Consider the following 23,032-nt stretch of genomic DNA (forward strand, 5'->3'; position numbering starts at 1 on the left):
ATGTCTCTCTTTCTTTCTCTCTCTCTCTCTTCCACTCTCTCTGAAAAGCAATGGAAAAAAATATCCTCTGGTGAGGGTTAAAAAAAAATTATAAACATGTAGATTTGTAACAGTTTTATTTTATCAACAAAAAGCTCCACTTAAAAAAAATAAATTTAATCATTGACTAGTATAAATGTATTTTATGCCTTTACGCACTAGAACTGAATTTGATAAGAGTAGTAAATTCATTCTTGGACTCTCTAAATTAAAATAAAAGAATTTAATTTGAAAGACCATGGTAAACAATTAAAACTGCACTTTTCTCTTTCAGAGAGCTAACTTGAGATGTTACCATGTGCTTGTAATTTCTTTTCAAACTAGGTGTGTCAGCTTACTCCTATTTTTCTTCTCTTATCTAAAAATGCAAATAGGCAAAGTACATTAAAAAGTCTTTTTGAGAGGAACACATCTCTCAGAGAAGATTTTGATTGAAAATAGCTTCTGCTTATTTATCAAAGTACAGTCTCAGGAAGATTTATTTTCTCAAACCCATTTATAAGTGCTACCTTAAAGAGTGGTATTGCAGGAGAAGCACTTTCTGAGCTGACAGGCTGCCTTCTTCACTAAACACTCTACTTTACATTTTTTGCTGCGACAATGGTGCTTAAGTCTGCAAGGTGGTGTTTAGGCCACTCTTAAACTATTCCATCAATTTGGAAGCCTTAAATTCCTTTCTAAGGATACAAACTTGGAAAGCTGATAAGGCTCTTGAGCTTGAAAAAAATGGTATTCGAGTTTCCACTGAAGCATGCATGGATATGTATATGTGGACATGCTAGGTTTATCTAATTTTATTGCTGTAATGGAAAATTTAGAAATTTTATATAAAACAACACCTAACACTTAAGTATCCAGATTTCACTTTCTGTAATATAGTAATAAAAACAAATATAGACATTGGCAAAGGTCAGGTCATGTCAACCAGTGCCTGGGGGTTTGGGAGGACTGCTGTCTTTCTTAGATTCAGGGTATCCTAGTGACAAATGCATGACATTCATAGCTACCATGATGAGGTCAATGTCTTCTAGGCTACTGTGTCAAACATGCACACACATCCTGCAACCACACCCCAACCTCACCGAACATACAGAGCTCTGACACCTCCCCAGGTCACTGGTCTAGACCTAACCCCTCTCCCACACTACTTGTAGGACTGTTCATCTCATGCAGGTTAGTTTTATGGTTTATAAACCGCAGGAGCCCTGGGGGGACAAGCCTGCAATTGGGCTAGAAACTTGGAGCACCATTCTTTGAGACAAAGTCTGTATGGTTTCTATAAATTGTGCTAGTCAACCAATATTTTTATTTGCTTAATGTTTGCTTAGACTTTTGCTTTGGCTATTTATTATTTTTCATTTTAAAATTAAGAAATCAGGCAAATGAATTAAAATTTAGCAATTAAGTTAATTGCACAATTATTGTCAATAATCATTACATTTTCTCTTGATTTTCATCTTCAGCAAAAGTATTTTTAATGATTAAAAAACAGTCCACACTCTACTAACAACACATTTTTTAAATTGTTGACAGTATTACATATGTCCCCTCCTCCTAGCCCCTGCCCCACCTCAGGCCCTCACCAGACTATTGTCTGTGTCCATTAGTTATACATATATGTATGTAAGTTCTTTGGTTAACCTTTTAATTTTTCTTTATCTTTATAACATAGTAATATATTTATTTTCTTTTTAAAAATATTTTTATTAATTTTTCAGATATACAGCAAAAGTAGTTATGTTTTTTAAGGAACAGTTGCCCTTAAAGTATTTTCATTTTCATGGCTGAATATTGGAAGGCAAGGAGGGTCCTTTGCAGGAATTAAGTAAGTTGCTAGTACCTTTCCCCACTAAAGCCGGGGCATTGACTGTGGTTTCCCAGTTCCCAGGCCCTCCATTACCAGGCTGCACAGAGAGAGCAGCTGAGATTTCTTTCTTTTCTTTTCTTCTTTTCTTTTGTTTTCTTTTGAAAGAAACACTTAACATGATATCAACCCACTTAGCAAATTTTAAGTGTATAATGCAATATTATCTATGGGCACAATGTTGTGCAGTAGGTTGTTAGAACTTATCTTGCATAACCAAACTTTTATAAGCTCTAGATTGGCAACGCTCCACTTCTCCCTCCTTCCAACCCCCTGGCAACCACCATTCTACTCTCTATTTCTATGACTTTTACTATTTGAGATATCTCATCTCAGTGGAATGATGAAACACTTGTCCTTCTGTGGCTGGCTTACTTCACCTAGCATAGCATCCTCAAAGCTCATCCAGGTTGCCACACGTTGCAGGACTTCCCTCTTTTAAAAGGCTGAATAGCAGTCTATTGTAGGTAATATACATGCTGCATTTTTTTAATTTAATCAATTTGTCCATTGATGAATGTTTAGGTTGTTTTCACATCTTGACTACTATGAATATTATTGCAATAACATGGCAATTCTAATACTTCAGTATTTAATTTCAATTCTTTTGAATAAGTATTCAGAAGTGGTATTGCTGGATCAAATGACAGTTGTAGTTTTAATTTTTGAAAATACTCCATAGTGTTTTCAATTGTGGCTATGCCTTTTTGCATTCCCACAAACAGTGTATAAGAGTTCCAATTTACCCACATCTTTGCCAACGTTTATCTATTTTAATATATAATAGCCATCCAAACAGGCGTAAGATGGTATTTTATTGTGGTCTTGAGTTGCAATTTCCTCATAATTAGTGACACTGAGCCCCATTTATATACCCGTTGGTCCTTTGTATGTCTACTTTGGAGAAATGTTTAGTCAAGTCCTTAAACCATTTTTACATCTCAAGGACCTAGTAAAAGAAGAACACACTAAACATGAAATTAGCAGAAGGAAGGAAAAAGAAATAAATGACATTAGAAAATTTTAAAAATAGAAAAAACTTTAAAAATAGAAAGTAAGAGTTGTTTTTTTGATAAACAAAATTGACAAACCATTAGTTAGAATAACTAAGAATAAAAGAAGAATAAATTGAATCAGAAATGAAAGAAAAAACATTACATTCATGTCACCAGAATAAAAAAAACCATAAGAGACTACCATGCACAATTATAAACCAACAAAATGTATAACCTGGAATATATGGATAAAGTCCCAGAAACATATAACCTATCAAGACATTGTGAAGACGTAGAAAATCCTAACTGACTAATAATGCATGAGGCAATTGAATCAGTAATCAAAATATCCTTGACACTGAACAGGCCAGGACAAAACAACTACAGCAGCAAATTCTACCAAAAATTTAAAGAACAATTAATATAAATTCTTCTCAAACGCTTCCAAAACTTTGAAGAGGAGGGAACACTTCCAACATTACCCTGATACTAAAATCAGACAATAGCACCACACCAAAAGAAAACTACAGGTCAATATCCTTGATGAATATAAATACAAAAATTCTGAATGAAATATTAGCAAACTGAACTCAACAGCACATTAAACAAATCATACACCAGGGGATAGTTCAACATATATGAACAGCAACTAATGTGATAAACCACATTACCAAAGGAAGGTTCAGAATCACATGATCATCTCAACAGATGCAGAAAAAGTATTTGACAAAGTTCAAGGCCCTTTCAGGAGAAAAACTCTCAGCTGAGGTTTCTAGAGCAAGTCATGTTCACGGTTGGCAAGGTGTGGAGGAACTGGAGGTAGGAGAAGCTCATTTGAGGTTTGCTGACAGAGCAATCAGTCACATCAAGAAGTAAAAGTGGGGAAAAAAGTCTTTAGGAGAACAGATTATTTTTACTATGCATTTAAAAATGGAGCGATAAGTGTAATTAACAAAAAGATTAGAAAAAAAACATGCCTTATAATGCATGCTAAATGTAGACAGGGCAGACAGTGCTGGGTTTTACAATTTGATGTGAGGTGCTGAATCAGTTGAGCAAACATTTAAACCGCCTCCTTCCTTTTTTATCACTGTATTTTTGAATATGTTTGAATAAAGTATGATAAATAAATAAATATTATTAACAGAGAAGAAGCATCATTTAAGATCTACTAGAGACCAGATGGCAAAGGTGAAAGGCTCCAGTCCCTCATTCCCTCCTGATGAGAATCACTCCTGGACTGTGAAGCAGATCTGTGGTGTCATTGTCATGCTGTGCAGAGAACAATATCATGAATCACACTATTTAATAATGATGAAAATAATCTAAATATAGGTCCTATGTTGTTTTAAGCCCATGTCAGTTCCAATGTGTGATCGGACACTAACTTGTCCTTCATAATAATCAACATGGGCATAAAGACGCCAAAAGACACCAGGAAGGCTGGTTACTCTGCCTGAGCCAGACACTCTTGGAGAGAAATTATCATTATTTTAAACTGAGTTATACAATACTACTTGTCATTTTCTCCTGAGATGAAATTAAGTATTATCCTATTAAATATTTTTTTTAGCAACAGACATGTTTATGCTTCATCAATGAGTAATTAAAAATCACCAACAAATTTATTCAAAGCTTATATTTCTGTGCATGAAGCTTAAAGTCATTGAAAAAGGAAATTTGTGCTGTAATTTGCCGCATGACATGAGTTCAAAGAGAAATTCTTAAATGTGACTGCTATAGTGTGCTCAAAACTTTACTAGGGGAAAAAGAAATGATACACTGTAGAAAATATAAATTATTGGATATGTTCCTCTTTTGGTATTTCCTTCAAACAGAACAGGATGTTTTTAACACACGCATGCCTATATAGAAAATATTTTCATCAGAAAGCATTTATCAAAACAAAACAATGCCAAACGGAGGTTGTAGTAGAACACTGTGCTTTTTGGCTCTCCTTCTAATGGCTAGAGTGACGTGTCCCCATTTCTAGGGCTTATACGCGGTCCCCTTTTCTCTTTTCTCTTGCCTTTTTTATTTGTTACAGTCTCCCTGTCCAATAGGCAGTTAGCCAGTAAAGCTGCAGGAGCAGAAAATAGTTGAGTTTAGGAATATTCCTGGGCTAGACAGATTTTTTTCACAGTAATAAAAAGAAAAAAAACTTGTTTGCCTGTTTGTTGTGTTTTGTTTTTAATGAGAGTGAGTACTTAATTTTCAAGTCAGGCATTTTGTGGCATTTCTGCCCATTTTAAATTGGTATTTTCCTTTTTTTAAAATCACCAGAACCACTATGTAATTCAACAGAGATAGCTGCAATATTATCTATAAGTTACCATTTTTTTTTCTTTTGTTTGTTTGTTTGTTGCTCGGTGACCTCTGGAGGGTTGGAAGGAAAAAAATAGTGAAAGTAATGTTTGCTAACAGTTCTGTTACTGAACTTAAGTTGAGCTTTTGGATTGCTACCTATTTTAGCATCTCAAGAGAGTTGGAGAATAAGAAAAGAAAATAAATCCTATCGGGACAGAGATAAGTCAATATAAATTTTATAGTTTGTTTTGCATTACAGAGAATTTTTTGGCATTTTCTTGAGTTTATAATCTTAATTTTAAAAAGACCTAATTTATATTAAGTTAGCTTTCATTTAGTTTAATGTAGGGCCTGATTATGGGAATTTATTCATCAAAATATTTTCAACAGAAAAATTTTCAAATTTGTATTTGGCTGATTACCCTAAAAGAATGCCAACTCTATTCTTTATGTTTCTATGTTTTGTAGCTGTGCCTTGCATTAATGAAAAGAGGAGCTAGTGACATCTTGATTACAAAGTTGAAGTAGAAATGAGTTGTTGGCTAAGGAATCCTCTAGCACAATGATCAGGAGTGGATATCAAAAAACTGGGGGCTTTTTAGGCTTTCCTCACAGTAAAGGGTATAGTATTTTCACATCTTCTGGAGAGTAAGGAGAAAAAATCAGTCTCCCGCTATCAACCATAATACATGTTTTTCTGCTTTATTTATCATTTACTTTTAAGGTAAAATTTATGCACAATTAAATGTACAAACGTTAGTGCACAATTTGATTCATTTTTTTCAAATGTATGTACCCATGAAATCAACCATCCAACCAAGTTATAAAGCATATCCATCCTCTCAGAGTGTTCTTGTGTCCCTTCCTGTCACTTGTCCCCATCACTGCTTTGATAAACTAGTGTTCTGATTTCTACCACTATAGATTAGTGTTTCACGTTCCTGAAACTATTATAAATAGAATCATAAATAATATACTCTTTAGCATCTGACTTCTTTCACTCAATATAATATTTCTGAGATCTGTGCAGATTGATGTATGCATTAGCAATTCATTCTGTATGCCAAGAATCCTAGATGATTCTAATTGCATTTCTAGTTCCATAAAGTGAAAAGCTTTCATGCTAAGTGTGCAGGTCAATGCCAGATCAAAGACATAGAACATCACTGCCAAAAATCTCCTTGTGTTTCTTTCCTGTCATCTCCACCTATTTTCACAGGATAGCATTGTTCTAATTTTTATCACGAAAGATACATTTTGTTTGTTTTAGACTTCATATGAATAAACTCACATTATATAAAGTTTTAGTGCTCGGCTTCTTTTGTTCAGAATGCTTCTTATTGCTGAGCAGTATTGCATTGTTTGGATACACCAATGTTGTTTATTTGTACTTCTGTAGGTAAACAATCCAGTTTCTTGGTTTTGGCTACTAGGGGTAGAGCTGCTATAAGTTTTTATGTAGCCATATTTTGCAGAGACATATGTTTTCATTTTATTTGTCCATCTCTAATTCATGCGTGAGTTTAGTTCAATGAAACTCAAGGCAATAGTATTCCCTTCCCACTTACATCCATACAACCGCATGGTCTCTACTTCTTTGCAGAATAATGCATGTTAGCTTTTGATGCACCTTTTTTAAAAAATGGGATGGGGTTTTCCGGCCAGGTGTGGCTCACTGGTTGAGCACTGACGTAAGATCCAGGAGATCACGGTTCAGTTCCCGGTCAGGGCACATGCTCAGGTTGCTGCCTCGATCCCCAGTTGGGAGCATGCAAGAGGCAGTCAATCAGTGATGACTTTCTTATCATTGATGTTTCTGTCTCTCTCTCTCCCTTTCCCTTTCTCTCTCCGAAATCAATAAAGATATATATATATATATTTTAAATGGGATGGGGTTATTTTCACAGAATACAAGGCCATTCATTTAAATATATGTATCTCATCCAGATAATAATTCTTGGTTTTTTTCCTTCATAATAAGGTCACATAGACATGGAAAGATGAAACCTAATGCAAAGTAAGAACAACTCATCTATAAATTCTGTTTAGTTGTTAAGTTAGTCAAAAGTGTTCATAAAGGGCTAACTTTAATTGAAATACTATGTTAAATGAGAAATTGGAATTCCAAAAACTTTATAATTTGTAGAAGCTTATTATGTTCATATGACAACAACTAATTTTAAATCAGAAAATTCCATGGAACTAATGGTCACAATAGCTGGCAAGCACTATTTAACTACATAATCTGACTGATTATGTTTTTTATTTTAAGCACTTGATTTAAAGTTTTGCAGATATGTTTGCAGTCAAGATCTGCTCTATGTTTGAATGGTTCTTCCAATTCTCAGTTCTCAAACCAATTACTGAAACTTTTAAGGCTAAATTTTTATTATATAGACTGTAGCAAGAAAATTTTAAATTATCAACTTTTTCTACTGTAGAAAGCAGCCAAAATTTTCTTGTCAAATTTTGGGTGGGAATTCCTTGGCAATTGCTGTTTTGCTGAATCAAAGAAAAATATCACAGTTAAGGACACTGAGACTTTACCAGTAATTCCTCTAATTTACATGTTTGACAAAGAAAACTATAAACACCCAGAGGCATTTTCTGTTTTTGTTTTGTTTTAAATTTTAAACTGATTCTTGGCTCAGACTCCTAACTGATTGTTTGAAACATGCAGCTGTCTTGGACTTGAGTCAGCAGCTCTTTCCTTCCCTCCTGAGGCCTGACACTGTGATTTCTTAGTGGATACAATATCCTAATGCAAATATCAAACAATGGACACTGATGACCCTATTTCTACAATTCTGACCTCCCTCTCTGCAAGGCCATTTTATTAGAATTAGAGGTGGCAGATCTAGCAGCACTGAGGTGCTGACTGACATTCATGCAGACATATGTTTTTCCTTTGCTTTCTTTTATATGAATATTTAGCTGCCATCTACAGTATGTGAGAATTAAAAACAATGGGATACAGCTATTTTAAATGTGTTTTTAAATCTTCCAATTATTCTATTATTGTCTTAGAAACTATTCACTTTCTAATCTTATAACATCTTTGTAAGGTCAGATTTCGATAACTGTTTAGTAAGCAGCAATATAAAAGCATCAGAAAACCAATTTCAAATGTAAAAGGCAACTGTATCCTTAAAAATGAAGATTATTTCATAAGGTGTGTTTTTTTAAAACTTCATCACAGGATATGTTTTTATTGACTTGAAAGAGAGAGGAAGGGAAAGAGAGAGAGAAAAACATGGATCAATTGCCTCCCATACACACCCCAACTGGGGATTAAACCCACAACCTAGGTATGTGCCCTGACAGGAATTTAACTCACAACTTTTTGGTGTGTAGGATGATGCTCCAGTTATCTGAGCCACTGGGTCAAGGCTCTTTCATAAGGTTTTTAAAGGAATTTTAAATCATTGCATTATTATTATTATTTTGGATTGTTTCTTCTGCATTTCTTTAAAATTCTCACATAGAACTTCTATTATTAGTTGGAAAAATTGAAGATGATCTAAAATTAATATAATTTTACAGATCAGTGTATCCTATAATGAATTCAAATAGATTTTTAAGAAATATTTTTTATTAATTTCAAAGAGAAGAAAGGAGAGGGAGAGAGAGATAGAAACATCAATGATGAGTCATTGATCGGCTGTCTACACCCCTGACTGGGGATCGAGCAGCAACTTGAGGATGTGCCTGCACTGGGAATGGAACCATGACCTCCTGGTTCACAGGCCGATGCTCAACTGCTGAGCCACAGTGTCTTGGCAAATCAATTTTTATTGGATGTCTATAATGTGCCCAAATCTGAAATGTTTAAAACAGTTCCTAGGTCCAGCTAGATGTATTCAAGATTAAAGGTTAAGTCAAAATATATGTTTGTCGATTGTATTTTACTTCCCTCTAGTGCCTATTTGTTTAACAGTTCTATATAATCTTATTTTCTATATAATCTTAATTACATAAGATTTAAAGACTTCCAAATATTTGCTTGGCACAGATTTTATAGCTTCTACTTTTCTTCTTCACACGCATATCCCAGGATAATTCAGTTTTTTTCTAAGGTCTGATGGTTTAGATATGATTATGGCTTACTCATGGACATACCTGCTTTTATGAATGAATAAAAAAATGTCTTCTTTGAAAGGACACCTGTCAGTATTTGAAACTGAATCCCTTTTGTGGTCCTAAATTTGATCTCCGAATTCTTGGCCATATACAATCTGGGTACTTAACACATTTAAGAGTCTGGTGGTGTGTATCTGTTTCTAACAGGGCTCCCTGAAGAATATGAGCTCTGTGCTGGCAGCTGAAAAGACGTAACTGTAGACATGAGCAGTTATTTTACTCCCTAATGGTGAAGCAAAACCAAACAACTTCGTAATGGACCTAGAACAAATACAGGCTGGAAAGAAAATCACAGTCTAGACAAAACATCTCAAGTAGATGCGATTAAACCGTTAAGCTAAAGAGCAACTTTTCTGAAGAGGAAAAAAGAAAGTTTGACTATTTCATTTTCCTGAGAAGATTTCATTTTTCATGTTTTTAAAAAATTAGCTGTGCCTGGCAGGCATGGCTCAGCTGTTGAGCATCAACCTGTAATCTAGGAGATCTGGGTTCGATTCCCAGTCAGGGCACATGGCCGGGATGTGGGCTCCATCCCCAGTAGGGGACGTGCGGGAGGCAGTTTATCAATGACTCTCTCATCATTGATGTTTTTATCCTTCTCTTTCCCTTTCCCTTCCTTTCTTTAAAATCAGTAAAGATATATATATTTTTTAAAAAGTTAGGTGTATATTTCAGCTAAATGGACAACTGATGTGTCTTTAGACAGCCTATTTTATCTTCACTGTTTGTAGGCTTATGGGAAATGAGATAACCATAACACAGACTTCCAAATATAGTTTGAATTCAAATTAAGAGGAAAAAATCCCTGAAGGGCAGGTCTCTGAAAAATAAGTTGGAGTCAAGTATGCTTTCAACTCATCCATTAGAAATTGACTAAAGTGATTAAAGAAAAGCAGAATTAGAGATAGGATCATGGGTTGGCCTCAATTAATGTTGAATGAATAAGAATGGTGCTACCCACCACCGAGAAAATATTTACTTAACACTGAAGATTGGGGAAAAAACTGGTGGAAGACACAAAGAATTCATGCATTAACCTTCTTCCTAAGGGAATATTATAGTATTGAAAGAGGTGGAGAAACTTCTTGCAAACTCACTGATTCCATTCATTTGGATGAGCAATAGTTACACATACACTTCACCTATACCATTCCTAAGAATTTACTTGAAGAAGGTCTTATTTATATCATTCCTAAAGAACGTATGGAAGGTCTATGGTTCACCAAAATATGAAGCAAAATAGAACATAAGTAGGAAAACTATGGGATTCATTTGTCATAATGATATGGTTACAGAAAGTATAAAATTTAAATGTAATACATCAATAACAATACATGATGAAAAGTAATTCTAATGGTATTATAAGGACTGTTGTTTTTTTTCTTCAAGAAAAACTAGGAGCTTGCAATAAAACAATTATAAATGTGTTTCCCATTTTTCTGAAGAGGAAATAAAATACAAACCACAAAGAAAACCATGGAATACTGAAAAAAATTCAAGTAAGCACAGCAGTTGAAAACACACAAAAAAGACAGCTATAAGATCAATCATAATTGTATGATAAATGTAAATGCAATAAAGTTGAATATTTATAATATATACTGAATTATAACTTGTATAAACTATACAAAAGTAACTTTAAATATAAAAAGATAAAATGGGAAACAATTCTAGTTATCCCAGTAATTAGACTACTATTAAACAGCTAGGGTTATATGCAACAAGAAGAATATAAAATATATGAAAACATGAGATAATGAAAACTACTTAACACTATTTCTGGCATATTGTAAACACTCATAATTTGTGAGCCATAATATTATAATATAGCTGAAACTCAGAACTAGGGGACCTCAGAGAAAGCTTTGATATTAGGAAAAATATCACACAAGTCAATATTGTAAAGATATTACTTACTTAAAAATTAATGTGAACATGTCACAATCAAGTCCTTGTGGATATTTCTATTTACTTTTGGAGGTTTTGAGGAATAAAATTACTCCTTCCTCCTCTACTCAAACACAGAAATACGACAATGTTGTCGCTCAAAATATAAAGGCTGGGTTCCAGGGCTTGTTTTACCCTTGACTTGAGCTCACCATTTAGTTTCAAATGGAAAAGTTTGATAACTGGGGAGATAGGAGTTGGTGGGATGAGATCATAAGGAAGCAAACAGCAAGTCCAAAGCAACCTATAGCTTATGAAATGTAATTCTATTTTGTTTAGGTTTCAAGGCCTGAAAATATTACTGGAATGTCTTTTTTTAAAATATATCTTTATTGATTTCAGAGGGAGGAAGGGGGAGAGAGAGAGAGAGAGAGAGAGAGAGAGAGAGAGAGAGAAACATCAGTGATGAGAGTGATTGATCGGTTGCCTCCTGCACGCCCCCCACGGGGATGGAGCCCGCAACCCGGGCATGGGCCCTGACTGGGAATCGAACCGCAATCTCTGGGATTCTAGGTGGATGCTCAATGGCTGAGCCACGCCGGCCAGGCTGGAATGTCTTAAACTAGAATGATATGAACTGACTCACCCTAAACTACACCTGCTTTGTTAATAGTTGAATGAAAGGGGGCAAGAGTGAAACAGAAGGAACTGTTAGAAGGGTGTTGCCGTAAAACAATGAGCTGCATTGGTGGCTTTGCCTGATTACAGCCTCAGAGATGGAATCAGTGATTCAGTTAGAGTATATTCCAGAGGCATGGCCATCAGGATTTAGTGAAAATTTGGATATGAGAGATGAAAAAGAGACATTAAGAAAAGAACAAGGCTTGCTAGATTTAGAAATGAGACAATTTACTGATACGGGCAAATTGGATGAAACTGGAGGGTGAGAGTGTGTGTGTGTGTGTGTGTGTGTGTGTGCGTGTGAAAGGAAGAGAATGGTTCTGTTCCAGCTTTGGGAGCTTCGAGGTGCTTATTACACATGCAAATGGCCAGTATATATGTGGATACATGCACCTCAGGTTTAGTGAGAGAGGGAGTAGCCAGAGAGGCGAATTTATCATATTGTAAGCCTTGGAACTGGATGAGATCACCTAAAGGAGGGATGCTCACAGGCACAGAGAAAAAGACATTTCTGAATTTACAGTTCTGGATAAGATATAAAAGTTAGGGGGAAATATTGAGAAAAAGGGTACAATGAGGTACAAAGAAAACAAGATCAGTATAACCATTAAGATACAAAAAAATGTTTTGAGTGGAAAGTAAAGTTTAAGCCTATCAAGTGATTGCTGATATTATACCTCAACAACATTATATAGTAGTATTCTTTCCATGTTAATTAATTTTTTCTTTTTAAAAAAAGTGTACTGTGTTTAAGCTCTAAAGAAATATACGGTGAACTATGAAGTAGAGATGAAGTTTCATGTTTGTAATTTACTCTCAAATGGAAAAGAGCCATAACTTAAATGTTAAAAATGTTAGACAGTATCAACAATGTATGAATCTCATATAGATCGATACACTAAAAATCCAACAATAAGCAAAACTAAACACTTTTTTTAGGGAAATTGGGGACACGCTAACACTGATGGAGTATTTTATGCATTAAGGGATTACTGAGATTTTTTTTAAAAATTTGGTATTTTTGAAAAAAAAATTCTTATCTTGTAGAGTTATATGCTGAAATATTTATAGTTAAACTTATATCAGGCCTTTGTTTCCAATGTTCCAAGAGATTTATTGGGTAGAGTATCAATGAAAAAAGATTGGCTATTACAAAATACTTGTTTAAGTTGGTGATGGTTATGTGGGAGATTATTTTGCTTTATGCACTACTTTTGTACGCATTTTATTTTTCCATATAAAAGCTTAAAACATTTTAGGAAGATTGTTGTTAATTTATAAAGGAATATCCTTACCAGAAAAAGCTATTTATAAAATATCAATGCTATACCAAATAAAGATTTTATGAAAAACTCACTTTAATGCAACAGTTAATTTCTATGTTGAAAACAATAAGAGCAAAAAAGTCAGCTTTAGAAACCCTTTCTTTACCCTACATGCTTCATATATGTTTGGTTTTTCTCTCCTAAGTTTTTAAAAGTTCACAAGTAGAAGAATACAACTGTTCCCCATTTTCTGACTGTGTAATAACTCCTGCATTTAGCTGTGGCGCAGTTTGTTGAATATTCATGGAGGGGCAGAAGGAGGGAGAGTGCTAGGACTGGCACTCAGTGAGTGAAACTTGATTTTAAACAAACCACTAAATCATGATTGAGTGTGTGGCCTTTTAACCTGATAAATGAGAGTGGATGGTCTATAGTGATTTATATGGGACAAATTACATCAAAGCCATCAGAGAACTGAGAAAGATTTATGATTCCTCGAAAACCACAGGACAGGGTTCTCTTAAAATTCATTTCAGTAATTTAAAAAATTGCACATAAGGATTTCCCCCCCCAACATTTTGAATCCCAGATTGAATTTAAAATGACATGATTTGACTCATACTTACATAGGAACCAAGGTATTTATGGTGACAGCTTCCAAGCTTGCTTAGTGACTGCTCAGTCACATCCTGTAAAACATTGCATTATCCCCTGAGTACTTTCATGCTTTAAACTGTTTTCACATTCTCTCTCTCCCCCCTCTCTCCTTCTCTCTCTCCCTCCCCCCCAATCTTCCCCCTCACATATACATCATACATGCTCTCAAACTGATATTGTTAAATGTTCTCATTTAGTACAATTAAAATGCTACTGTGAGTTCAAGAGTGAGGTATTAAAAAGACTTAGAGCTGCCAGTGCAGATTTCTCTGAAAGCGCAGCCCTCTGGTATCTGTCTGTTATTCAGCGGAGCACACTTGCACCTTGAGAAAATGCTATTGCTTCATTACTGCAAGGCACAGAATCCTGAGACATGTTGAGACCTGTTAATGCATTCAGTGTCAGATCATTGATATTCAAATAAAGATACAAGTGATAATTTTTCTGTCTCCCAAGCTGGATAACTGTATTTGATATGCTCTTAAATTAGACACTTACTTTGTGTCACTTTCAACTCCATTGTTGATCTAGCATTCTTCCTTCCCATCTATCCAACACCCGCACTGTCAACTCCACCCTCATTGGAGCCACGTGATCCTGAGAGAGAAACACAAACCTTCTCAAGTGTTCCAAAAAAATTCTACTTCATCTGAGAACATGGTACTTAAAATATTCTTTAATTTTTTTTTTAAATTTAAGAACTATTTATTGAGCATCTATTATGTGGTGACACTGTTTCAAGAGGTAGGGATACATCAATGAACAAAATAGAAAAACATCCATATCTTTGGAAAATATTCCAGTTGGGGTGGGGACTGAAAAGAATGAGTGAACAATTAATTAGTAAGTAGAATGTAATGCTAGGTGATATGCAGTGTGGAAATGATATATGGGAAAGGAATATCAGATGTTGTGGGGGTGGAGGAGCTGTGACAAAATTCTAAAGCAGGTGTGTTCAGGGACCCTCATTGCCCTCAGAGATTTGAAGGAAATGATGGAGTTTGCCAATATTGCTATTGGGTCTGGGGGGGTGGGGGGCACACAAGTGATAGAGCTGAGAGGGCAGCCATCAAGAACATAGTACTTAAAATATTTCTGATGAAATAGAATGAAAATAGTATTTTTTCCAACTATCTGAAGCAGGAAATTAATGAACAATACCCATACTGAGGTCAGTAATACTTTGAATTTAAACAAAAGTCGAACATCTAAGAGGACTGACTCTAGGCAGTGAAACAATATCCAATAATCCATGTCCTGACATCACAGATACATCACAGAGCTATGTGTAAAACCCACTGCTATTCAAACAGCATTAAAGAATCATTCATTATGGCTAAAATAATTTACTCTAGAATTAAAAATACAGTAAAGTTCATCATAGAGTTTGTTGTAATTAGCACAACGTATCACGGAATGAGCAGAAATTCTAAAGCAAGAAAATTACATAATAAAAGCATAGGTACTGATATAAATAAAATGATGTAACATTGTTATCTCTTAATATAAATATAGGTACTATCACCATTTCTAAATCTGTCCACCAAATATATTAAACATCAAATAAAACCTTAATTATTTTACACATTGGATGAAGATGAGTGTTGTCAATATGTTTTATAAAATAAAAGTAAGTGATACTAAGTATATTTTATAAGTGGAAGAATATATATTACATAAAAAATTATATGTAAGACAAATAAAATACAATCATTTATTTAAAAGTATTTTTTTCCATAATGTTAAGAACTTAGTTTTTGGGGGGAGCCTAATTCTTTCTGGGGCAGCATTAACTAAGTTACTACTTTAACCAAATGTTAATAGTGTGGTAAAAGCCTGGGGAGGGGGCAAGAACGGGGTGGAGGGGATAAATGGGGGGGGGGGAGAAGGGGACATCTGTAATACTTTCAACAATAAGGATAAATTAAAAAATAAACAATAAAGGATTTAGATTAAGGAGGGGATGATAAGCTGAAAATGTATAACCATATACATTGATACCTGTTTTTAGAATTATATGATCATATTGAACCAGATATTTATTCTCACAGTAATCAATATAATTTGATTAAGTAGTCTCTGAAATTACGCTCCTTTTCTCAAAGGAGTTTACCAGGCCATCTCCTGTAAAAATTGAATGCCAGGAGCTAAGAAAAAGTGCTTGTTCTGAAGAAAGAAAACAAAGCATTCCAAGTCTCTATCAAACAGGTAAAGAGCTTTCTGAAAGCAATTGCTCTTTCTTTGCTGACTGTTGTATAGACTTGCTCCTGGTGGTTACTGCTAAGCTGCCCTTTGGGACATTTTCTGAAATTTGCTATGTGGAAATTCTGCCATCCTGAAATAAGATTATATAGTCTCTCCTTGAATTGTGGCTGCCTACCAACAGATGAGACTCTCCCTTGTGTGATTACTTCAGGGGCACCAGAACTGACTTCCACAAATTCAAAAGATATAAAAAATTCCTGAAGCGAGAAGTCTAGCTGTTTAAGTTAAGAAGCTTCTTTCCCCCAGAATATGGATTTTTATGTTTCTCACATTAAGGGAATACATAGTTAATCCTTAAATGGCATTCAACTTGAGTGATTAAGGATTTTTTCTAGAACATACAATGGTCACATTTATACACCTTTTGTTATTTTCTCTATGCAAATAATCTATATATTTTCCTTTATTTTGACATTTGCTACTGCATTTTATGTTTGACTTTAGAAGAATTACACTTTAGAGACTGAATTATTCCAGTTAACGTTGTAATCATTGCACTTTTGTAGTAAATGTAGGAGTCCAGCTTATATTTAGTTGTTGGGGCCAAATTTTAAGTATATATGAGGGATATAAGGAATATATGTTTGTTCCATCTATTACAAAATATAACAATTAAAATAAATAATGTGTCATTAAATATTAAGTGTAATTAAAGGCAAAACACATAGCAACACAAAATATGCCAATATATAACACACAAATTAATTTCAGCTGTTATAAATCTTTACTTAATCTTACCTCATTGAATTAAATTCTCATTAAGAATTCAGTTCTTGCCCGGCCAGGCCTGGCTCAGCAGTTGAGCATCCACCTAGGATCCAGGGGATTGGGGTTTGATTCCCGGTCAGGGCACATGCCCAGGTTGCGGGCTCGATCCCCAGTAGGGGGTGTGCAAGAGGCAGCCGATCGATGACTCTCTCATCATTGGTGTTTCTCTCTCTCTCTCTCTCCCTCTCCTTTCCTCTCTCTGAAATCAATAAAGACATATATAAAAAAAAAAAAAAGAATTCATTTCCTTTCCTATTCTATCCTTTCCTTTTTCCTTTCCTTTCCTTTCCTTTCCTTTCCTTTCCTTTCCTTTCCTTTCCTTTCCTTTCCTTTCCTTTCCTTTCCTTTCCTTTCCTTTCCTTTCCTTTCCTTTCCTTTCCTTTCCTTTCCTTTTGTTCTTTCTCTTCCTTCTCTTTCCCTTTCCATCCTTTCCTGCCCCTTTATTTTCTTTCCTTTTCTTTTGTTGCATTGGCTTAAGTAGGCAAATGAACCAAGAACTGCATCTGAGATCTGAGTTGCATTTAAATTGATACTTCATTTAATTTTTCCTGCATCAAATCCTAGGACAGTTTGCATATCAAAGCATTTTGAGCATAGAGAGAGCCACCCTAGCTGTCCCAGAGTCCTACAGCCTGAGGCAGAACTCATCCCAGCCAAGTGCAAACATGCTTCTTGTTCCATGGCACTGAGATCTATGTATACAACATAACCCAGCAAAAGCTAATTGATGAAGTGGGGCTGGCCAGGAAGTATTTTCATAGGTGTGAACTCTTCTAAGGAAGAAAAATAGAAAGACCAAGATACACATACTTGGTTCCGAGATAATAGATTTTCATTGGAATGATTTGTGACAGGTTGAACTGCTGTTCCAATGACCACTCCCTGTGATACATCCATGTTTCTCAGTCATGGAAGGCTGCAGTGTCTCCCATCTGGATATAATACACATACCCATCCCGTTGAGTTGGATTTGACCAGCTTATATGATGCAGGGATATATTTTAAATGCTTTCCTGGTTTGGTTTTTCGTCTTACGCCTTTATGCTCATCACGTAGAAGCATGTTCCTCCAGCATCACTGGACCCAGAATCATGAGGACACATGAAGCAGACCTGAAAAACACAAAAGCTGAAGCACAGTCATGGGTCCATGAGCAAGAAAAAGAAACATTCTAAAAAGTTGTAAGTCCCTGAGACTATGGGTAGGTTGTTATTAAGGAAAAAATTGACTACTAAAGAAGAGATAAGATATTGGGAACGCATGGAATCTTTGAAACCTGGGGTTGACTATCCTAATTGTGACCCTCTGATTAAAATAAAACAACAAACAAGGAAGGAAGCCTTGCTTTGACACCCAGTAAAATGGGGTAAAAGAAATGGGTAGTGAAGGTTGTTACGTTAGTTTAGCATAGACTTTGGTGGAAAATAAATCAGCAGAGTATTTTCTACATCATAATAGCAACTCAGGTTTAATTTTAAGAATTGTGTAGAACATTGGAGCTTAAATCAGGGGAGCAGGTTATGCAGCTTCATTACCAAGGACCCCTGTGACCATCACAGGGAGAAACAGGGGAGGAAGCTCAGTGTAAGCAAGAGGACATCATTAGTAAACACAAGTGAGATGACCTGATTGTCAACAAAAGCCTTTGAAGGGAGAACTAATGATTTGATGTTCCAGCAATTAGACAACCAAGATCAATTCATACACTCTCAACTTTGAAAATTCTAGGAAAATGCTAGTTGGATTTGTTTTATTTGAAAAATAAACATGTAATTTATGTTAACAGATTTGTCATTTTTTTATGACTGAAAGAAAACAGGCAGTTTGTATAGCTGATTTAATCTATTAAAAACAAAAAACTAATTTTAAGTGTCAGTTAAATCACAGACATAAAAAGAACCTGTTCTGGGAGGTTTTCCAAATCATTTACCTCTTTTTTTCAAAACCAAAAATGTTTCCATTTTTCATAAATACATTATTAGAGTATAGATAAGTGTTAAGGAGTTTATAAACATAGACTGAAAAAGATATTATAATTAATTTTTCCCCAAACTTTTGTTTAATAGCACAGGCCAGGCTTATTTTTACTTAAATATAACTCATAACATTAAATGAGAAAGTCAGGATATTCTCACTAGTCTTAGTATCCGTGACATCATTAAAAGATTCAACCATTGCTTTCCTAAAGAACCATTGAGAAGTGAATGTTAGCTTTTTTAAATCAGATTTTAAAACTATAACTCAGATAATATAAAACACATTCATTTTAAGTGTACGATTCAATATTTCTAAGAAAATTTATGGGAGCAACCACTGCCACAATATAGCTGTAGACCATTCAATCATTCAAAAAGTTCCTTTCTGTTTATTTTCAGTCAGTCTCCATTCCTGCCTCAGCTTCATGCAACCCCTAATCTACCCTTATCTCTATGAATTCAATTTTCCAGAAGTTTTAGGCAAATGGCTCCATATAGTACATAGTCTTTTGTGCCTGGCTTCTTTCACTTAGCATAATGTTTTGGAGGTTCATTCATGTTGTAATATTTATCAGTCATTTGTTGTCTTTGTTGCAGAATCAGATTTCATTGTATAGGTATACCAAATTTTGTTTATCCAGTCACTAGTTGACAGATCTTTGGGTTGCTTCCAGATTTTAGCTATTCTGAATAATGATGCTCTGAGCATTTGCATAGAAGACTTTGTATAGACATATCTTTTGATTTCTCATGGACTAAGAATAAAATTAACTATATGCTTAACTTTTTAAGAAATTTCCAAAATATTTTTCAAAGCAACTATACCATTTTAGATTCCCACCAGAATTGTATAAAGGTCCAATTGTCTCTACATTGTTGCTCAAACTTGGTATCATCAGGCTTTTGAAAGATAACTCTTCCAGTGGATGTCTAGTGGTATCTCATTTGCATTCCATTAATGACTTTTGGGGCAAAATGACAAATGAACATTGACTAATTATGTTTAGCAACTTGGCATTAGTTTATTAACCATTTGCATATCTTCTTAGGTGACATGTGTAAATATATTTTGCCCATTTTCAAATGGGTTTGCATGTCATCTTCTTACTGACTTGTAGAATTTCTTTGTATATTTTAAATACACATCCTTTATCAGATAGATGAATTGCAAATATTTTCTCCCATTCTGTAGCTTATATTTTGTTTGGATAATTATGCTTCTTGAAGAACAAATATGTTTTAATTTTAATGAAGTCCACTCTTTTTTTTTTCTTTTTATGGATTAGCTTTTGGTATCATATCTTAGTTTAATCCAAGAAATCTTAGTTTAATCCAAGGTCATAGTTTTTCCTGTGTTTGCTATTAGAAATAATATAGGTTTAGCTCTTACATTTAATCTAAGACACACTTTTATATGATTTTTGTAGGTGGTGTTAGGTAGAGGTATTTTAAAGTCTCTTTATCTCTTTCCTGTATATGTAGTGGCCTCCCAGTTAACCATGGATATGTAGAGTTTAGCCCTCCACATCTCTTTCTGCTCATATCCAGGATTTGTCTGTTAAATTTCTGGCTGGTCAGCCAGTTTATTGCTTATTCTAAGGATAACTGCATTCTCAGGTTAGAAGTATTGTTAGTTTTCCCTGTTAATTCCTAACAATTTTGCTATTTTTACTGACAAACATTACTGGGCATAACTTCTGTGCCTTCTGCTCAAAGTCAGGTCTGCCCCCTCTCAGTAAAGCAACTGACTTTTAGGGGTTGTCCTGTCTTGGGAGTAGTACTGTGCTTACTGATCTGGGGGCTGGAGTTGGGGAGAGGAGTTGGTGAGACAAGTCCCAGGAAAGGATGCCACAGATTCTCATTGTTCTTACCCAAAGTTGAGAAGTTTATCTTGAATAAATACTTCTCCATTTGTTGCTTACATTTAGTCAATTTCAAGAGACATGAATTGATTGTTATAAAAAATTTTATCCAGCTTTATAGTTGATTTTAGGAGAGAGGATCCTCTCAATGTTTCACTCCACCATATCTGGAAATCTCTCCTCCTGAAAATAAGATGATAACAACTGGGACCAAACTTCCATGAGCATTTGAAAAACAGCCCTGGACTATGGAAGGAAAAGGATTCTGTGGGTTCCTCAAGAAGGATGTGCTTCCTCTTACTTGTTCTCTGCTGGAGAAAAAGTAGCATTCCACCCAAGAGAGGACAGTCCTAATCTCAAGGGATTTCAGGGCCTGACAGTGGACCTCCTTCCCCTTATTTTTATTAAATTTATTGGGGTGATATTAGTAAATAAAATCATACAGGTTTCAAGTGTACAACTCTATAACACGTCTTCTGCATCCTGCATTGTGTGCTCACCACCCAAAGTCAAGTCTCCTTCCGTCACCATCTATCCCACCTTTGCCCTCTTGCTCCACCCCACCCCCTTTCCCTCTGATAACCACTATACTATTGTCCGTGTCTGTTTTTTTTCCTAATCCCTTCACCTTTTTCACCAAGACCCTCAAACTCCTCCCCTCTGACAGTTGTCAGCCTGCTCCCTGTATTTCTGAATCTATTTCTCTTTTGTTTGTTAGCTTATATTTTGTTCATTAGATTCCACGTATAAGTGAAATCATCTGGTAATTTTCTTCCCCTGACTGGCTTATTCACTCAACATAATGCTCTCAAAAAGGCCCATTCATGCGGTCACAAAAGGTAAGATTTTCTTCTTTTTATGATTGGGTAGTATTCCATGGTGTAATACTACCACAGCTTTTTTATCCACTCATCTGCTGATGGGCACTTGGGCTGCTTCCAAATGTTGGCCATTATAAATAATGGTACAATGAATAGATGGGTGCATATTTTTTTTGAATTATTGTTTCAAGTTTCTTCACATATATTCCCAGAATTAGAATTGCTGGGTCATAAGGCAGTTGCATTTTTAGTTTTTTGAGGAAGATCCATACTGCTTTCCACCAATCAGCATTCCCATCAACAGTGCAGGAGGGTTCCCTTTTCTCCAATACGTCTTAGCCAACAGTTGTTATTTGTTGATTTATTGGTGATAGTCATTGTGACAGGTGTGAGGTAATGTTTCTTTGTGTTTTCAATGTGCATTTCTCTGATGATTAGTGATGCTGAGCATTTTTTCATATGTATATTGGCCATATTATGTCTTCTTTGGAGAAGTATCTATTCAGGCCCTTTGCACATTTTTTAAAATCAGATTGTTTGTTTTTTTTGGTGTTGAGTTGTGTAAGTTCTTTATAAACTTTAGATATGAATCCCTTATGAGAGGTATCATTGGCGAATATGTTCTCTCATTCAGTGGGTTGCCTTTTCATTTTGTTGATGGTTTCCTTTGCTGTGCACAAGTTTTTAGTTTGATGTCATCCCATTTGTTGATTTTTCCTTTTGTTCCTCTTGACTGAGAAGATATATCAGAAAAAATATTGCTATGAGAAATGCTGATATTTTCTTGCCTATGTTTTTCTATGATTTTTATGGTTTTGTGACTTATAATTCTTTACTCCATTTTGAATTTATTCTTGCATATGGTGTAAGGTGGTGGTCTAGTTTCATTTTTTTTTGCATATATCTGTCCAACCAACACCATTTATTGAATAGCTTGTCTTTACTACATTGTATGTGTTTGCCTCCTTTGTCAAATATTAATTGATCATAAAGGTGTGGGTTTATTTCTGGGCTCTCTGTTCTGTTCCATTGACCTATATGTCAGTTTTTATGCCAGTACCATGCTCTTTTGATTGATTATTATGGCCTTGTAGTATAGTTTGATATCAGGTAGCATGATATCTCTGACTTTATTCTTTTTTCTCAAGACTGCTGAGCAGGCACCAGACCCTGCTTGAACAACTCCGCACTGGGGCGGCAGCCCCTGCACAGACTCATACAAGGTGATAGAGGTCTATCCTTATAGTCAACCAGCTTGAGGGTCAACTCCACCTATGATTGGGCCAACAGCATTCAAGATTCAACTACTACAGGAGGGTGCACATAACTGTCTCCTTTTAAAAGAACCGTATGTATCCTGAGAGTATCAATGGTAACATTTCCTTCAGGATGTTTGTCTGAGTTTACAGAGGATGGCAACCTGAAATAATTGAAATGGAATTTATTCCCATATCAGGGGTTTAGAGACATAAAGCAGATTAAATGTAAATTTAAAGAAATAAGAG

This window comes from Miniopterus schreibersii, assembly GCF_964146895.1.
Source record: "Miniopterus schreibersii genome assembly, chromosome: 9".
NCBI lineage: Eukaryota > Metazoa > Chordata > Mammalia > Chiroptera > Miniopteridae > Miniopterus > Miniopterus schreibersii.